Below are 18,291 nucleotides of genomic sequence, written 5' to 3'. Positions count from 1 at the left end.
GTGTGTGTGTGTGTGTGTGTGTGTGTGTGTGTGTGTGTGTGTGTGTGGTGGATGGAGGCAGTGGAGTTGGAGGCAGAGAGAGAAGAGTCATCCATGCTTCCAACCAGAACAAACAGGCTAGAACTTTCTGGGGTGAAATGTGGTACAAGACCCGGGTTTGAAACCTGGCTCTTCTGTGTGATGATGTAGACACATTGCTTCTCCAGTCTGGGCCTCACTTCTCTAATTGGGAACGTGAGAAGGTAGTGTTAGATGGTCTCTCAGGCTCCTTTCTTCTCTCAAGCCTATGCTCCACCATTCTTCTGTGTCCAGAGTTTGGTTCTACCCGGTACTATGGACATCAGCGGGACGCATTTTAAGGACATCAGGGGTTTGGGGCCCCTGGCAAGTTCTTCTTGCCCATGGCATTTTGGGGGAATACAGTTTGGGGGTAGAGGAGATGCTTTAGGATCTGGGCTGTTCTGATACTTTTCTCATCAGTGTTATTAGTTGAAGACATTAATGGACCCTTGCCTAGATGATGTAAACAGAGTCAAAAGCTGAAGCTGGATTAGAATTCCAAGCCTGTAGCAATGATGAGCTTATCCTAGTATCTGTGACATCTGGGCTCTTATCACGGGGGACCTAGGGATGCTCTCCAAAATCCTGAAGTGTTCAGCGGAGGGTTTGCTTAGGGTCCAGAGGACAAGGCAGTGTGTAAACCACCAGGCCCAACGTGGCAGCCCCGTAAGCTCAGAAATGGAAAGGCTACTGTTTCAAAGTTAAAAAAAAATCTTATCCAATTAACTGTGCATCTCTTTATATGTGGTGGAGCAGAAGGGAGAGAGGGGCTGGTATGCGAAATGATTCTACTATGTAGAACTTGTAAACAGGTTATACTATTAAAAGAAACACATACATATCCTATTCTGTTTCTCTGCCTCAGTTTGTGTATAACCTTAGAGTGGGTTCAAACTGCTGTCTCCCCTAATCATACACACACACACACACACACACACACACACACACACACACACACACACACACACACACACACACACCCCTACATCCATAATATAGTAATAGCAGCCTGCCAGATCTAGACACTTATCCCAGGATAGCTCCTACATGGTATTAGGATTTATTAATTCAGTGAATGAATGAAAAAGCATTTATTAAGTGCTTACTATGGGCAGAGCACTGTGGATACCAACAGAAAAACAGATGCAACCTTTGACCCTAAGCAGCTTAATGGAGGAGGATAATGTGTATAAACTGTCTGCTGCAAGTCAGTGAAAGGGTGATGATCCTTAGGGTGCAGAGGCAAGCAGACGGTGGTGCCTCCTCTTTAGTACTATTGCCAATGAAAAATGCAAAGATATAACTGCAAAAACAGCATACAATATTAATTTGTTTATTAGGTTCCTGATAGGACTGTAATAGCTGAAATTTACATTTCTCCTAACTGGATATATTAGCATGTCACTGCTATTAGTCTTTTCCATAGAAGTCATTTTCCTGTATTTCTTCAAACTCAAACTGTGCCATCTTCCTCTAGATGTCTTTAATGTCATTACAAGTGGCTGCACAGGGAGATGTGGCATCCGAGGTATAGGAAACGGATAGCTGGCTTTCTGTTCCCAAATCAGTTGGAATATGGGGATCGCTGATGCCAACAAACATCTGTTTCCAAGAGTTCTATGGCTGGTCTGATTTCTCAGATTCTCAGGATTCCAGGGTAGTACCAACTATGGAAATATGATTTCCTTGTACCGTATGCCACCTGATTTCCTGCTGACCTGGTTCTGTGGAATTATGACCCGTCACGAGTTGGCATCATTGGTGCACTCAGATGGCTGGCTTAGGGTACAGCTAACTCTGATCCCCTGGACCACTTGTTTTTTACCCAATAGTTTACATAACTCAGGTTGCAGCTTCCACTGGGCAATCTGTCAGATTTTACATCAACCACCTGTCCAACTTTTGCGATGACTTCACTTGGCTTGTTTGGCATATAGGTAGCTCCATAAATGGCGATTAGCTTTGCAAATCCTTGGGACGGCCTTCCAAGGCCACAGAGCGGCTGAAGATACAGGCTTTTTGCTATATCTTGCCAGAGACTGTCTCTAGAGTTGAACCCTGTTGATGATCAAAATAGTTGATCAAAATAGTCATTAGTTTAGGCAAAGGGCATGACCAGTGAAATCTATGACATCTTAACCCAAATCAAACTTCTTGTCTGCATCTCACATTGGAGTCTTCCTAGGATCAACACCCTCAAAAGTTCTGGAGTCTTTTTCATTAAAGTTAACAACATACAATGAGTTTCCTGAGTTTGCATCACTCAGATCACCAGCCCCTGGGATGCCAGGGCTTCTGCCTCAGTGGAAGGACTTTAGCAGATTTTCCCTCCTTTATAAATAACACTTCCTTCAGTCATTTTTAAAGTCCAACTATTGGGTAACTTTTGTATAAAGCAGCATCTTAACCAACTGACCATTGGGAATTAGTCATTTCCCCTTCCCATCGAGGATGGTGGTGATGCTAGCATATTAAACCTTTGGTATAAACCTTCTGGGATGGGGGGTGTGTGGCGGCGAGGGGCAGAGATAGGGAGTGGATGCACTTTCAACTCCAGAGTAGGCATTTCAATCCATGGGACAGGGGACTTCTTTCCATTGACTAACATGATCCCTAGAAGTATGGCATCCATGAAGCCAGTGTCTGGCACTATCACATCATATCCTCATTCATGGCAGGATCCAGGGAGGAAAAGGTCGGGGAGAAAAATGAAGAGGGGGACAAGCCAGTGCCAAAGGGAGGAAAATCAACCCAGTGGGAGAGGGGAAAGAAGCTGTGCAAAATCAACTCAGTGAGTAAAGGAAGAGAAGCTCTGTGCCACCTTCTGAACTACAGGGGAGAGATAAAATGGAGAAGAGGAGGAGGAGGAGGAGGAGGAGGAAGAAGAGGAGAACCTGCCCGCCCCAGTGCAGTCCCTCCTCCTTTGGAGGCTTGTACATTCAGGGGGTGTCCCCTCAAAGAGCAAGGTTTCAATGATGTTCATCGAAGGCAGGGGCAATGTGGGTTTTTGTGTCTGTACCTCAGTGCAAAGGGGAATACCTGATGCCTGGCAGGCACACAATAAATGCTTGTTGAATTGAATTGAATTGGCTTGGATTCCAGCTGCAGATGTTGGTCTGTGAATAAGGCCAGGACAGGAGGAATTGGAAAATGGAAGTCCTTTGGAAGTTCTCAGCCTCCAGCAAAGGGCAGGGGCAGGGGCAGGGAAGGATCTGGTGCGTCTCCGGTTCTGGGTGATTTTTCTTCTCTGGAGTCTCGGGAAGGAGAAGTCCCAGCAGTACCAAGGAGGAATAGTGCTAAATTGTCCAGCAGCTTCATGGCCGACCACTGGGGAGGAGGAGAGAACCCGCTTGAAAGCCTATTTGTGACCTGATCAGCCAGTGCCGTCAATTAGGTTTGGAAGGGGTGTCAGAGCCTGGCATCTGGGACCCAACGCCTGAGGGTTCCGAGGTCTCCTGGTCCGATGAGCACAAGGCCATCAGGTGACAGATGCTCTGTCTTCTGTGTGTTTTGGAAGAGTAAGGGCCGTGGAATGCTGCCATCTTTGCTGGATCCACAAAGGAGGAGTCTGATCTAGGGTATAAAGAGAAGAGGGGAAAGTGTGACCTCGTGTCTGACTTCTACCTCTAACAAAAACCAAGCCATAAGCTGGCCGCCTCCCCACACCCAGATCTTGTACTGGCTGGCATCCCTGTAGCTGTTGGACCTATGTGTAAAACGATTGGAGAAGCTAAGTAAGTAATTGAAGGCAGTGAGCGTGATTATCTACAATTTGAAACAGCTGCCTAGCCTTTCATGTTTAAAGTCTCTCATCTAGGCGTACAAACATCAGCCCTACAGAGACAAGCAGCTGTCACAGGGGTGGGGGGGGTGTGGGGGGTGTGGGGGGTGGGGGGGGGTGTGTGGGGGTGTGTGGGGGGTGTGGGGGGTGTTAAAGAGTCTGTAACAGACAAGCGGGAGGCCCACTTTTGCATCCTCCCCCCCCCTTTGGTGGTTTTGTTGTATTTTGAATAGCTTTTCACCGGGACCCCCAGTCTAGGTCAGCAAAGCCCAGAGTCTTGTTTTTCAGCTCTGGGAAAATGGGAGGAGCAGCATGATGTCAGGAGGAGCACTGAATCTGTTTTTGTCGGATGGCGATGCCTGCCCACCCTCTCTAGCATGACAGCACCCTTTACATAGCCAAACCTCCCCTCATCCCTGACTCAAAGCTAGCAAACATTTATTAGGTGCCTACTGCATGCCAGCCCAATGCTCTGAGTAAGAGAGGGAAGCCTGGTGTGTTCTCGTCCCACCTTGAACACATCTGAGCTCAGTGACTCTGCGTGAGTGGCTTAAACTCTGAGATTCCGAGCTCCAGAGCAGATGCCACCTGAATCGGGAGAGGGATTTCCCTGTGCCAATGAAACCATAGTTCCAGTAAAAAAAAGCATAAGGCTTCACTGGAAAATAACTATAAATAATCTGTAGCCATTAATGAAATGGCAAAGATCATTATGAATTCAAACACTTAATGAATTTGTATTTCATTAATCAATCACAGCATCTCTATACAATTGACAAAAAATCACAGCCCTGCACCTGTGATTTCATTGGTTTGGGGGAGTGCCTACGTAAGGAAACCCCTTATGCAATAGCATTAAAGAGTGGCCGGGAGCACAGGGAGGGTGGGCACTTGCCCAGCACTGCTCAGCCGGCGCATGTCAGAGGGAGGCCGTGAACCCAAGGTCTTCCTGGCTCAGAGGCCATGTCTACACACATGTACAGGAGGTGTGCTTGCCACAGGATGGGAACCTCGGATCTGGGACCCAAAGCTAATGGTGGGGATGACGTGAGAGGCTTAGGGGAAAGCCTGTGTGTACCATTTCTGACGTGCAGACCGACCTCACCTCGGACCATCCACAGGGCCGTAGGTGAACCCATCTAGAACGACGTCATGAACAGGATGGTGGGGAGGAGACGGAGGCCCGTGAGCTCACATCGTCTATGCCCAGTTTACAGATCCGTGCCATGCTAGGTCGGCCACCAGCAGGGCAGCAGCTTTTGTTACTGACCACGTGCCCTGGGGAATGTCTCTGGAGGCCAGCACTGTTCGCTCCATCTCCCAGATGGGGCTCTCTGCTGGACTTCAGCAGCAGGGCCAGTGAAGGGCCCTGGGAGGCAGAGGCTGGCAGATCTGCTAAGGGAGACAGAGCACCCTATGCCCAGCAGATGGGAGTGTAACGCAAGGAAAGCAGCTGAGGGAGGAAGAGGGGCCGTGAGGAGGCTGGACTGCGCTTGGACCCTTGGAATCTGAGGCTCACTGCTCCTCTCTCTGGGGTCCCCCAGGGCCACAGCCTATAGAATACTGCAACTGCCGACTGCCAGACTTAACCCTTTCTTGGCTTCTTCCTTGTCCTTCTGTTTGTTTCGTCCCTTCCTGGGACCCTTGATCCCACTATGAGGCAGCCCTATCCTCAGGCTTCTGTTTGTGAAGCCCCAAACCTCATGGCACAGGAAGGAAAAAATGAGGGTCTGCATCTTGCCTTATTCTCCATTCAGGAAAACCGACATTTACTAAGTACCTACTGTGTATTAATTGACATCAGCCTTCAGAGTCAATTCCTAAGAGTTGGGCCCTCTGAAACCATCTACCCCAAACCCATTTTACAGAGGAGGAAAACTGAAGTCCAGAGAGGGTCATGTCATAGCCCTCATATGGCTAGATCCGGTGAACCCAAGGAGCACATGAATATCTCAGACAAAAGCACAGATAGCCAGAGGGCCTGAAGGTGGGAAGGGAAGTGGACAGTCGTGTTTTGGGTCCCAGGTGTTATCCTGGTGGTGAGAATCAGAGCCCAGAACCCTGGCCTATTGTCTTATAGAACAGTTGGGCAGGAGTGGCACCTCACTAGCAGGTGGGGGTCAGGAGTTCTGAGGGCACCTTGTAGGGCTCACTTCTAGGTAGTTTTGTTGGAAACCTAAGTGTCCCCCCAGCTGTTGTACTTTTCCTCCTTCTTAAAGGAAAAAAAAAAGCTACTGGGATAGATAGCCAGTGCCAAAGGCATTGCCCGCTCCATGCAGGGATCACCCTTCCAGAGGTGTGGGCCACACTGCTCTCCAGGACATTTTGTTTCTGTTTTTTGAACTGCAGATTATAAGTAGCATAGGCATAGAGGATCGAGAGCTAGCCTTGGACTCAGGGTTCAAGTCTTGCCTCTGAGACCCACTGGCTGTCTGATCCTGGGCATCTCAGTCCATCTCTTGGCCTTAGGCAGTTCTTTAAGAACTTTAGATGCCCAAAGGGCTGTAAAAATGTGCATGCTTTTTGACCCAACAATACCACTTCTAGGCCTATATCCCAAAGAGATCACAAAAATGGAAAACGGACCCACATATACGAAAATATTTATAGCAGCTCTTTTTGTGATGGCCAAGAATTGGAAACTGAGGGGATGCCCATCCACTGGGGAAAGGCTGAACAAGTTGTGGTATATGAATGTAATGGAATACTATTGTGCTATGAGAAATGAAGAGCAGGCAGACTTCAGAAAAACCTGGAAAGGCTTGTATGGTCTGACGCTGAGTGAAGTGAGCAGAACCAGGAGAACGTTGTACACAGTAAAAGCCAGGTTGTGCAAAGACTAACTTTGATAGACTTAGCCCTTCTCAGCAATGCAAGGATCTAAGACATCTCTAAAGGTCTCATGATGGAAAATGCCATCCACATCCAGAGAACTATGGAGTCAATGCAGATCGAAGCAGACTATTTTTTTTTCTTCTGTTTTGTTTTGTTTCCCCTTTCTTGTGGTTCCTTGTATTGGTTCTAATTCTTCCTTACAACATGACTACTGTGAAAATATGTTAAATAGGAATGTATATGTATAGCCTATATCAGATTGCATGTCATCTTGGGGAGAGAGGGGAAGAAAATTTAAAACTCAAAAGCTTAAGGAAGTAACTGTGGATAAATCAAAATAAATTAATAAAAAATGGCAAAAAAAAAAGAACTTTAAGGAGCAGAGAAGCTGCTGAGCTGCATTGGGAAGGGGAAAGGAAAGGAAGGGAAGAAGCATTTATATAGTTCCTACCATGTGCCAGGCACTGTGCTAAGTGCTTTTTCACAAATACTACCTCCTTTGGGCCTTATGACAACCCTATGAGATAGACATTATTATCATCCCCATTTTACTGGTGAGGAAATGGAGGCAGACTGAGGTTAAGTGACTTATCCAGGATCCCACAATAGTAAGTGTCTGAGGCTGTATTCGAACTCAGATCTTCCTGACTCCAGGCCCAGCACTGTATCCACTGCGGTGTCACCAGCTTCCTCATTAGTGAAGGGAGTTACCTTATCTGGGAGTTCCCTTTATCAAGGAAATCACAGGTCCAAGAGTCATGAGACTCTTAAAAATAGTATTTTATTCTGACCTTAACACCAATAAAATGAGTGTTATCCACCCATATTGTGGATGGCACAGGAAAGGGTTGTATATGAAACTCTGCATCTCTATTGTGTGCTCCTTGCATAGAATAAATCCAACATGTAACTTTCCAAGCAGTCCTATTTGCCTCTGACTCTCCCTTCGTCCCTATGGCTCCTGCCAGTCACTGAGCATACACAGATGAAACCATCCCTGCCCTCCATGAGATCATAGCTCCATCACATCACAACATGTTGTGGTGGATGTTGCCGTAACAAGAGTCCGCATTACTGTGTGGTTGGTTTCCTCTTCTGCACATCTCATCCCTCACAAGCCTGCCAGGGTAGGTGGTGCAGAGAAAGGAAGGCAGGCACTTCCTGAGATCACCCAGTACATTCTGACTCAAACCATCATCTCCTGCCTTTGGGTCAAGAGCTGTGACCTCCAGTGGAGGAGGGAGAAGAGGAGCCACATGGCCCAAAGTCTCTTGTCCTTGCCTTCCTCAGATCATATTCTGCTATAGCCAGTCATCTCCAGATGACAAGATGGAGGTCATGGTTATGGATGACCCTAAAAGCAGCCAAATATCTGGAATCTGTGGAGTCCCTTGAGTCATCAAGAGGGGGAGGACCGCGTGGCAGTCTCTCCCTGGCTCCACCGTTTGGACAATTCCTGACTTGGGCCACTTTGGCCTTGCTCTGTGCAGGTGGGGTCAGAAGGAGTTGCCCTGAGAAGGTTTCTCTGGGGCCAGAGGGCAGACTTTGAGCCTCTGTCCTGTTGCTCTGAACCCCTGGGGTCTGAGCACCTTGGACAGAGACCTACGGTAGCTTTGTCCCCACTAATTAGCTCGTTGCTTAGGTTCATGAGATAAAGGCCAGGGCAGAGGCCCAATACTGAGAGACGGTGTCTTCTGGGAGGAATATCAAATGCTTTGTTAGAGAAAATATTGAAAACCAAACAATTGAAATTGCTAGGTGACAATTTACCTTGAAATTACTTCCAACTCTCTGAAATATCAGGACCCTTTTCTGGTCATCATCCTTCAGCTCCTGGCCCCACTCATCCTCTGCTTCGGCTATTGCTATATTTCCTGCGTGCTCCTCTCTTCTGGGTTAGCTTCCCTCTCCTTCCCTCTGCATTGTTTCCAGATTTCTTTAGTTCCTCATTCTCGGCAGTCTCAAGGTATTATTATGGGCCATTATACTAGTATTCCGCAGTTGGACCAGCTGCCTGTTGTTGGAGCTTTCAGTTTTCTTTGTAATTCCATTGAATGCCATGTGGAACATTTCCCAATAGAAAGCTCTTTTAAAAGATGACACTTTGAGAGTAGATTCCCAAGAAGGGCATTTATTGGCAGATGGATCTTTCCATCCTTTACCTTGGGCTCAGGGGAACCCCAGGAAACAAAGCTCATATACCTCAAGGACTTGAAGTTTCATTTGCATGGAGATACCCTTCCATCAATGAAGTTGAGTGCAGACCCTCCATGCTTTATTTAGGAGATGGTTTCAGGCATTTCAGACCAAAAATATTTTTCCCTAAGGCAGCCAGCCGTCTACAATGACTCCACTGGGGTGGTCCTTAGCCAATGGATAGATGGTCTGGTAGGAGGTGTAGTCTTCCCAGCTTGGATCGATGGGCCAGGACTTCCACTGCTGGTACAGCATTAAGCAAAGGGCAGGGTTACCTCTACATTGTGCGGAGGCACTCACTGTCTACTGATGGCTTGAGTGACCAGGTTGGCTTCCATACCTTGCCTCAGTTGTATCAAACTGTATGGTCCTCCCTGTGCTAGCTGGCTTCCTTGGATGTATAAGTGTCATTTGTTCTTGTCCCTCCCTGCTTTGGTTTTCATTCTGACCTCAGGTATTTGTCCAGAAGAACGTATGGTTCTTGGGTATCCCCAGTCCCTGGCACATAGTAGGCACTTAATAAATGCTTGTCAATTGATTTATACATATATATATATATACACACACACACACATATATACACATATATACATACACACACACACACACACATATATATATATATACATATATATATTTATATATGCATACTGACTCATCCCATAGAATGGAAGCTCCTTGAGGGCAGGGACGTTTCACTTTGGTCTTTGTGTTCCCAGTGCCTGGCACAGTGTTTGGCATGTTATACATTACTTAATCAATGTTGTTGAATTGAAATGTTCTGGTGTGACTTTGTGAAGCACGTGCTGGTCACTCACCATGCTCCATTATGCCTAGTTTTCTTGACAATTAATGCAATCCTAGAGTGGGTTAGTGCCTCTCTACTTAGCTCCTTTTTTTTAACCTAAGAAGAGGATTGTTATAGAGTCAATTTGAGGCTGATGGAGGATTGGGATTTCCTTGGGGAAGTGAGAGGGCTATTCCATAGGCTGTGTTTGACCTGCCATTTTCCTCTGATCAGACTGCCTGGGAAGCATTGTGTCATTGATTTTACTTGTCTTTTAATCCTGCGCAAATTTCTCCCCAATCTGCAAGAACATGTCTGGACTTGACTCTTTGGGAATTTGGTCTCTTTAGTCAGACAGATGTTCAGAAATTCACCTAAATCTCTACTTTTTAAGAGTTAAATCTCAGACCTTCTTTGTCAGCCTTCCCACTTTTATTTTCTCTACTTCTTCCTACAGTGGGAAATAAAAGGAAAAAATTCAGAGTGAGGGAAATTGAGAAGAAAAGAGACAGATGAGGGAAGTAAAACATGAGAGGAGATGAGAGAGAGGAGAAGGTAGAGAGAGTGAAAGAGGGGATGAAGAAAGAGAGGGGAGAAAGATGAAGATGAAAGAAAGTTAGGAAAGTGAGGGAGAGAAAAAGAAGAAGAAGAAAAAGAAAAGAGAAAAAAAGAAATGCGGTCAGAAAGAAAGGTGGGGAGAGAGAGGAATAGGTAAAAGAAGAGAGAGATGAGAAAAGACAGCATAAGAAAAAGAGAAGTGTGAAGGGAAGGGGAGAGTGGTCCACAGTGGGACCACCAGCCACCTCTGAGCTCCTGGGCAGCATCTTGGGCTTCTGCCTCAGCTCCTAATCATTCACCATGCAGCACTGGCATAAAAACCATTTCATTCCACAATTTAACAAGTTGGCTAATTAATTAACCAAGTTCATTTCCACATAATCACATCTACTGGGTAGGTCAGTGAAAATGTCCTCCCAAGGCTCAAGGCATTTGAAGAAGTGGCTAATTTTTGAAATGCAGATCCCTCCTGGCAGATGAGTTCTGAAAGCACTAGCTTTCGCCTATTTCTCAAGGTCCTTGTAGTCTTTATCTCCCCTGATTCTAAGTATTCACTCAGCGGCTCTATCTGTGACCAGTAAGCACGGATTGGGGAAGAGAAACCAAAAGTCCAGTATGGGCGGTGGACTTCTGCCTTCCTCCCCATTAACTGTGGTCCTGGTGATGCAGACCTTGGAGACTTTAGGATGTTACTGTGTGGCCTTGCTTTCGTCACCAATAGAGCAAGTCAGCACCTGGTTGGAGCCCAGGTGCCCTTTGGGGGATGCCATCTACCAACACAGGCAGGGTTCTCTTTTCTCTCCCTGATTCCTCTTTGTCTCAGTCAGATCCAGTGCTCTCTATTTTGGGCTTAAGGTCATGTTCCTTTGCCTAAGCAGAGATCCTCACCACTCATTTATATGACAATTATTTTGAAATGAAATGTGATTTAGTTTTTCCGTCCAAGTTCGTGGATGCCCTGAAATACACAGGGGGTCTGTGGCCCCCAAGTCAAGAAGGCCTGTCCTAGAGCCAGTTAAAACAGTGGGTGGCAAAGAGGGCGAAGCAGGCACACGGGCATGGCCATTTTCCAAACCTCACAAGCCTCTAATGAAAAAAGCAAGCAAAATGGATGATTTTTGATTACAGAGAATTGAAAAGCTTTCACATTAAAAAAAAAAGTGAATATGAGTAGGATAAGTGTGGTCTGTTGGGAAAAATAACATCTTTGTGACAATATCTTGCTATGGGTCTGATACCCAAGAAATCTAGATGACTAACAGAAATATAAGAGTGGATAAGTACTCCAATGAACAGTTTTCAAAAGAAGATTTGCAGACTCTTAATAACCATATGAAACAATGCTCCATCCACTAATAATGAGAGAAATGCCAATTGAAACAACCCAGAGGTTTTAACTCTTACCCGTTGAATTAACAAAGGTGGGACTAGGCAATGTTGGAAGAGCTGTGGAAAGATGGGTGCCCTGATGCATGGTTGGTGGAGCTGAGAATTGGTCCAACCATTCTGAAGAGCAATGGGGAATCATGCAAAGGAGTGATTAAGATGCCTATCCTCGCTAAGCCAGATTCCACTGGGCGGAGTGGCTTCAAGCAGGCCCATAACAAAACAGAAAGGCCTCCTATCTCTCTTTAGAACCACACTTTCATGGTAGAAACAAAGCAGGTGCCTCTAGTGGCGAATGACCAACCCAGTTTTGGCATGTGAGGCCAATGTAACCTTCCTGAGCTGGAAGAAATGGCAAATAGAAATGAATGCAGAGAAACACAGAATGACATGCAAATGGATGCCAAAGGAAGTAAGTGGAACCTTGGAAACAACGTCCACAGCGATTTCAGGGCTGTCATCAGTGCATGGAAAAGCCAAAGAAAATGATCGAAACTGAAAGTAAAGTCACAAGGTCTACGACAAGACAGACACTTCTGCCTCGTGCAGGAGTGAAGGAACGTGGCTATGTGACAGTGAATTCAATATCAGACTTTTTTTTTTAACACATCGGTTAATTTAGTGAAACTTTTTTCTTTGTATTTTAAATTCTCCTTTATAAGTAATGGCTGAGGGGGGTGGTGGGGGTGGTGATGGTGTAGACCAAGGGATACAGTGGGAAATGAAATGAAAGGGAAACATCAATTTAAATTCATATTTAGAAAATAGAGGGGCAGCTAGGTGGTGCAGTGGATAGAGCCCTGGGCCTGAAGTCAGGAGGACCTGAGTTCAAATGTGGCCTCAGACCAAACACTTGACATGTACTGGCTGTGTGACAGAGAAGGTGCCAGCCTGCATTGACGAAAAGGGCCTCCTCCCCAGAGTGGGCCCCATACCCCTGGAACTGCAGGTTCAGGCTCCATCCTTATCCACTAAGAAAAGCCAATCCCATCCCTGGAAAGAAGGGAGAGGGGGGCTCTAGGAAAGGAAAGCTGAGCCCCTGAGGGACTGTGAGCAGCTCCCCCTCCCCTGGTCTTTGTTCTTGTGTTTACAGAGGCCTGAGCTTTTAATGCTGATGAAACCAATTCCTCCAATGCACTTTGTTATTGACTCTTAATCCAGTACCAGACAGGGTTTGGGGCAGCTAGGTGGCAGTGCATAGAGCACCAGCTCCGGAGTCAGGAAGACCTGAATTCAAATGTGGCATCAGACAGTTACTAGCTGTGTGACCCTGGGCAAGTCACTTAACCCTGTTAGCCTCAGTTTCCTTATCTGCAAAAAGAGTTATATAAAAGGAAAGGTCTAGTGGATTGCAGGGAATTGAAAAACTTTTACATTAAAAAAATGAATTCCTGTGCTTGGGGTAGACATCTCCCTAACTCACCAACAGGTTTGAGGCCTCAGTCTGGTTTAGTCAACCGGGGTGTGCTCGCGGCACATGCTACAGCTTCTTGGAACCGCAGGTGGAGGGCCAGCCTTCCCCTCAGAGGAGCTGGTCCTCCCTGAGCACCCCACACATCCCTCTCATCCAGCAAGCATCTATCGGTCCGGCCCATATAAACAAAGGCTTTGGGGAGGGAGGAAGTCTCTCTACTTTTTAAGCGTTTCAGAGTCACTGCTCTAGCGACGCCTGGTCTGAAGCGACAGATGAGCTTGAAATGCTCTCTCAGGCCTGTTCCCAGACCCTGCCCATCCTTCAAGGCCCAGATCACGGCCCGCCCCTCAGGTAGCTGTGCCCAACACTGATCCATCCCTTTAGCCTTTCTCACACTTAGCATTGATTCCATTCTGCCTTGGACCGCTTGCTTTGCGCAAGCCAGGGTTGGGAGGATGGAGACTTCTCTGGGGACGCCTAGGCTTGTCAATGGAATACCTAAGACCTGAGGAAGTTGGGCTGCACCGGGCGTCTCTTCTCCCTGTTTGCTTGGTGTTCTGTTGCCTCCTGTCTCCCTACGTCTTTCTTGTGGTCCCTTTTCTACCCACAAGCTTTCTTCCAATGATAATGAGGGGAGGATCAACTTAGGGGTCCAAGTGGCAGTCTCTTCAGTAGTTAAGCCTCTCCCCCAAGTCTCTGCTCTTCAAAGGCAGGCTACAGAGAACAATAAGGAGTAGGGTCAGGATTTGAAACCAAGACTTCTGAGTTCCAAATTGTACACTTGTTCTGGGGCAGACTTGGCCTGCAATCGGCCTGTAGTCCCAGATGCTCTGGACTTGTGGCCTTGGGCTCTCCCTGAGGGCAGGCTGAATAGTAGCAGTTTATTCAAAGCTCAGCTTGCACCAAGACCCTGGAGAGAAGGGACCTAGAACTCGCACCATTCACTTCTACCTGCATCTGCCATTTTCAGAGGACTCCTGCTGCTGCCTCATGGGAGAGGCGAGCTAGTCTTCAGATGTTTTCTGGGGTGCATCATGAGCGCATCATGTTTGCCGGGCCGGGTCCGGCTCCCCCTGCATTCCTGCCCTCTGGCCTCATGGCTGGGCCCCACTCCTGGCTCTCAGGCTTTGCCCATTCCCAGGCCTGAGAAACCCTGACTGCTCACCTTTCCCTCTGGGAATAATACTAGCGAACACTTATAGAGTGCTTACTATGTGCCCAGCACTATGTTAAACGCTATACTATAACACATGATCTCATTTGATTCTCCCAACAACTCTGGGAGGTAGGTGCTGTTATTATCCCCATTTTGCAGATGAGGAAACTGAGGTGCACAGAGGTGAAGTGATTTGCCTAGGTTCACCCAGCTAGTGAGTGTCTGAGGCCACATTTGAACTCAAGTCTTCCTGACCCTGGGCCCAGCACTCTATCCACTGCAGTATGTAGATTCATCAAGGTTCAGCTAATATGGCCCCTCCTTAAGAGGCCTTCCTAACCACCCCAGCCCTTGTTAGCTCCCTGCCTGCAATCACTGTGATTTTTTTAATGTATCTTCTATTTACCTATCTGTGACTATTGTACGTCATCCTACCAGCAGATTGTAAGCTCCCCGAGGACAAGGCAGTTTCATTTTCGTCCTTGTCTCCCTAGTTCTAGCACATAGTAGGTGCTTAATGCTCCCAGTTGTATAATGCTAAGACTCTCCTTGATGCAAACTGCACACTGATGAGGCTACAAAGCCAGTGTGCCTTTCTCCTTCTCGAGGGACTCAGGAGACCCAACCCATCCCTGGACGATCTGCAGGGTTGGCCACTGAGCGAACTAGCCACGCAAACACCTACTCCATGCTCGGGCCCACAGGCCTCATCTTGGAGGCTCCGAGTCGCTGCCAGTCCTGAGCATCACATGACAACCTGGTTCTTGCACTCGGATCTCTACCAGCCACTTGGCACCAAATCTCTGCACTTCAGCCCTTCACCATTGGGGAACAGAATCTGGGCTCCATGAAAAGCGTGCTGGGATTTTTTTAAATGTGGGAGAGCTGACCCTGTGCAGAAAAAAGTAAAAAAATCACCAATAGGCCCTTTCCCTGTATCGGCAGCGTCCGGGGCCTGAGCCCTGGGAGCAAAACTGCCCCTTCCCAAGGAGTCCTGGATGCCGAGAGAACCTTTCCCTGGAATTTTCTGGGCAGCATCCCAGGGTGGCTTCACAGGCTCAGAGGGGCTGGAGGCCCCCGTCCCCAACTGCCTACTCAAGCCTCCTCCTATTGCCTGGGAGGAAAAGTGACCGAGGCCACATGGGTCAGCGGTGAGGAAAGGACCCCCACAAGCTCCCTATGGGGTGGCCCGGTGGTAGTTTCCTACCTCTGATCTCTCACTGGCCTCTGCCTCCAGGCTCTCCCGGCTCTCCCGGCTCCAGTCTCTGGCAGAGCGGACACAGCCCGACCTTGGCTGGAGGGCCGGCTCTGCCACTCGTGGTGAGTCACTCAATCTGTCGGAGCCTCGACTTCTTCATCTGCAAAATGAGGGGGCGAGACACGGTGAGCTCTAGGGTCTGATCCAACCTCAATAGCTGGTGATTCATGTACTACATGTAAGCAGCCAACAAGTATTTGTTAAGGGCCTACTGTGTGCCTGACTGGAGAAGGAAACGGCCAACAACTCCAGTATCTTTGTCAGGAAACCCCAGCTGGGGTCAGGAGGAGTCCAACGTGACTGAAATGACTGGACAGCATCATGGCATATCTGACGCTGTGCTCAGCTCGGTGGGGAAGGACATTAGTTTTTCTCAAATGGAGGGGGGCTGCTAATGGAGCGTGCTCCAGCTCAGGAGAGGGAGCACACTGCCTAAGGCTGTACTGGTGAGGCAGGGGAGGGTCAGCCCCCTAATTTTACAGAGGAGGGCACTGAGGCCGGGGAGGGGCAGTGACTGGCTTAAACTTGCCAGGTCTTCAGACGTTTTCTGGGGTTGGAAGGTAAGCAAGCTCCTTTCATTCTGTCTTTGTCTCCCCAGGCCCTAGCCCAGAACCTGGTACATAGTAGTCACCTAATATTAGTGCCTGTTGATTGGCCTTCCTGCTTCCAGGAGGGTGAAGGTCATAGGATCCTGGAGTGAGAGCTGGAGGAAACTGAGACGAGTGCCCCAGGACTCCGAAGGATGCCTGAGCTGCACTCTTTACCGAGGGGGATCGGCCCCCATCAGGGACAGCTGTGCCAGAAAGAGCAGTCAGAGTTGGTGGAGAGTTGCCGTCCCCATTGGTGGTGTGACCTTGACACTTGAGCATGACTGCGTTCAGGGTGCTGTGCTAGCCACTGGAGAAGGGTGAGGCCTTGTTCTCCCAGAGTCCAGTGGGGGCTAGGACATGAACCCACATCACACAGTGTCACTTAGTAAAGTGTTAAGTGAGGCATGAGAAGCCTTCCTGGCTCTGCCCTTTGCCACCCACGTGTGCCCTTGGACTCTAGGCCTCAGTTTTCCGCATATATAAATGAGAAAGTTGAAACGTGTATGGCTGATCATTCTTGGAACATCTCTACTTTCTAGCCTCTGGGCCTTTGTTGATCTGAAATGGCCTCTTCTCCTTGGCCAGACATTCACCTCCTCCTAGTGACTCAGAGGTGGGAGATGGAATATCAAGTTCATGTCCAGTTTGGCTGGAGCCATGAGAAATAAGTCTGGAAAGAGAGAAGCATTGATTATGCGAGGAAAAGTCATTAGAGGTCAGCTAATCCAACACTCATTTGAGGCCCTGAGAGTGACAGAACCAGAGCTGGACACAACTGAGGTCCTCTGGCACTATGGCATGTGGTCTTTCCACTGCCTCAGGCGGTGAGGTCGAGGAGTGAGGTAAGGGGGAGCCACGGGGACTTCTCCAGTAGGGGAGGGAGCTCAGACCTGTGTGGAGGCTGGATTGGAGAAACCCAGCTATGAGCAGACCATGTGAGAAGTGATGAGGGCCTGAACCAGGGGGGTGGGGCTTATTAGTGGATGACCTGTTTTATCTTCTCCTCCAGGAGCTCATAAGCTTTGTGAGGGGAGGAACTACGTGCCCAGCTCAGGACCTTGCACAGAACAGGTGCTTAAAAATGTTAAATAAACGGTCTCATTTTGTGCTCAGTGTTTTACCTATATATGTATACATGCACATATTATATGTGTTAAAGGGTAGTTTGGGGAGGGAGGAGCTAGCCGTTGGGTGATGGAGGAAGCTTCGTGAAGAGGGGGCGCCTGAACTGAGTCTTGCAAGAAGTGAAGGACAAAAGAGGTGACAATCTGGCGATTGACTGAATGTGAAAGGCCAGGGAGAATACAGATAACCTGCGTGGGTGACCAGAAAGATAGCGATCCCCTCAACAGAAAGAGGGAAATTGGGAAAAGGCAAGGGTTTCTTGGGGAAAGATAATGTTTTGGACACCAGTAATCAATAAGGATAACTAAATTCTGGGGGCAGGGTGGGGGAAGATTCTTCCTAATTTACAGAGAATACCGAGGCTCAGCAGAGGAGGGCCTGGCCCCTCTTAATTCCCGCTTCCCCCCTGCCCCTTTGGCCCCAGGCGCCCCAAACCCCGACTCACAACCTTCTCCTGTTGCGGCTTCTGTTGGTGTCTTTGTCTGCGTTTATGTCGCTCAGACGTTGGACCTCCTCGCGAGGAGGCGGTTGGGGGCGGTGCTTCCCGGCACGGGACCTCGCCAGGACCAATCCTGGGCTGTCGGCATTAGGCCCCTCCCCCTACCCGGCGGCAGGACCAATCAGCGGGCGTTCTCGTCGCCTTGGCAACGGCAGCCAGGACGCGAGAACCTGCTCGGGAGACAGAGGGCTTCTGGCTTCCAAGGCGCGAGACGCTCTGGACAGGACTCCGGACAGGCCGGGACTGGGCAGCGCGAGACGCTCGGGCAGGTGGCGGCGGGGCTAGTCAGGGGAGGTCGCGAGGAAACGTCCCCGCCGCACTCAGGGGACAGAGTGAAGCGGGTACGTGCGGGGCGGGGGGAGGGGTCCTCAGCCGGCGCGGGGCTGCAGCCAGGGAGGGATGAAGAGCAGGGGGCGGGGCTGATGTCCCAGGGAGGCGGGGCCGGGAAGGGAGGAGGGAAAGAGAGAAGGGAGTGGGAGGAGAAAAGAGGAGGATGAGGAAAGAGGGCAGAAGATGAGGAGGAAGGGGAGGAGGAGAAGGAGGAGGGAAACGAAGGGAGGAGGAGGAGGAGGAGGAAGGGGGAAGAGGAGAGAGGAGGACGAGGTGGAGGGAGATGGACGAGGTGGAGGAAGGCGTGAAGGGTCCT

At 48.7% G+C, this 18,291-nt stretch overlaps 1 pseudogene; it reads right to left on the bottom strand.

The window, feature by feature from the left end:
- Positions 1-1,470: 1,470 nt before the first annotated feature.
- LOC114037472 lies at positions 1,471-3,378 on the bottom strand (annotated as a pseudogene).
- Positions 3,379-18,291: the final 14,913 nt, after the last annotated feature.

The sequence above is a fragment of the Vombatus ursinus genome, unplaced genomic scaffold, assembly GCF_900497805.2.
Source record: "Vombatus ursinus unplaced genomic scaffold, bare-nosed wombat genome assembly UNPS02010394.1, whole genome shotgun sequence".
NCBI lineage: Eukaryota > Metazoa > Chordata > Mammalia > Diprotodontia > Vombatidae > Vombatus > Vombatus ursinus.
The sequence above is the reverse complement of the archived record's forward strand: the minus strand, read 5'-3'. Positions and strand labels throughout refer to the sequence as shown.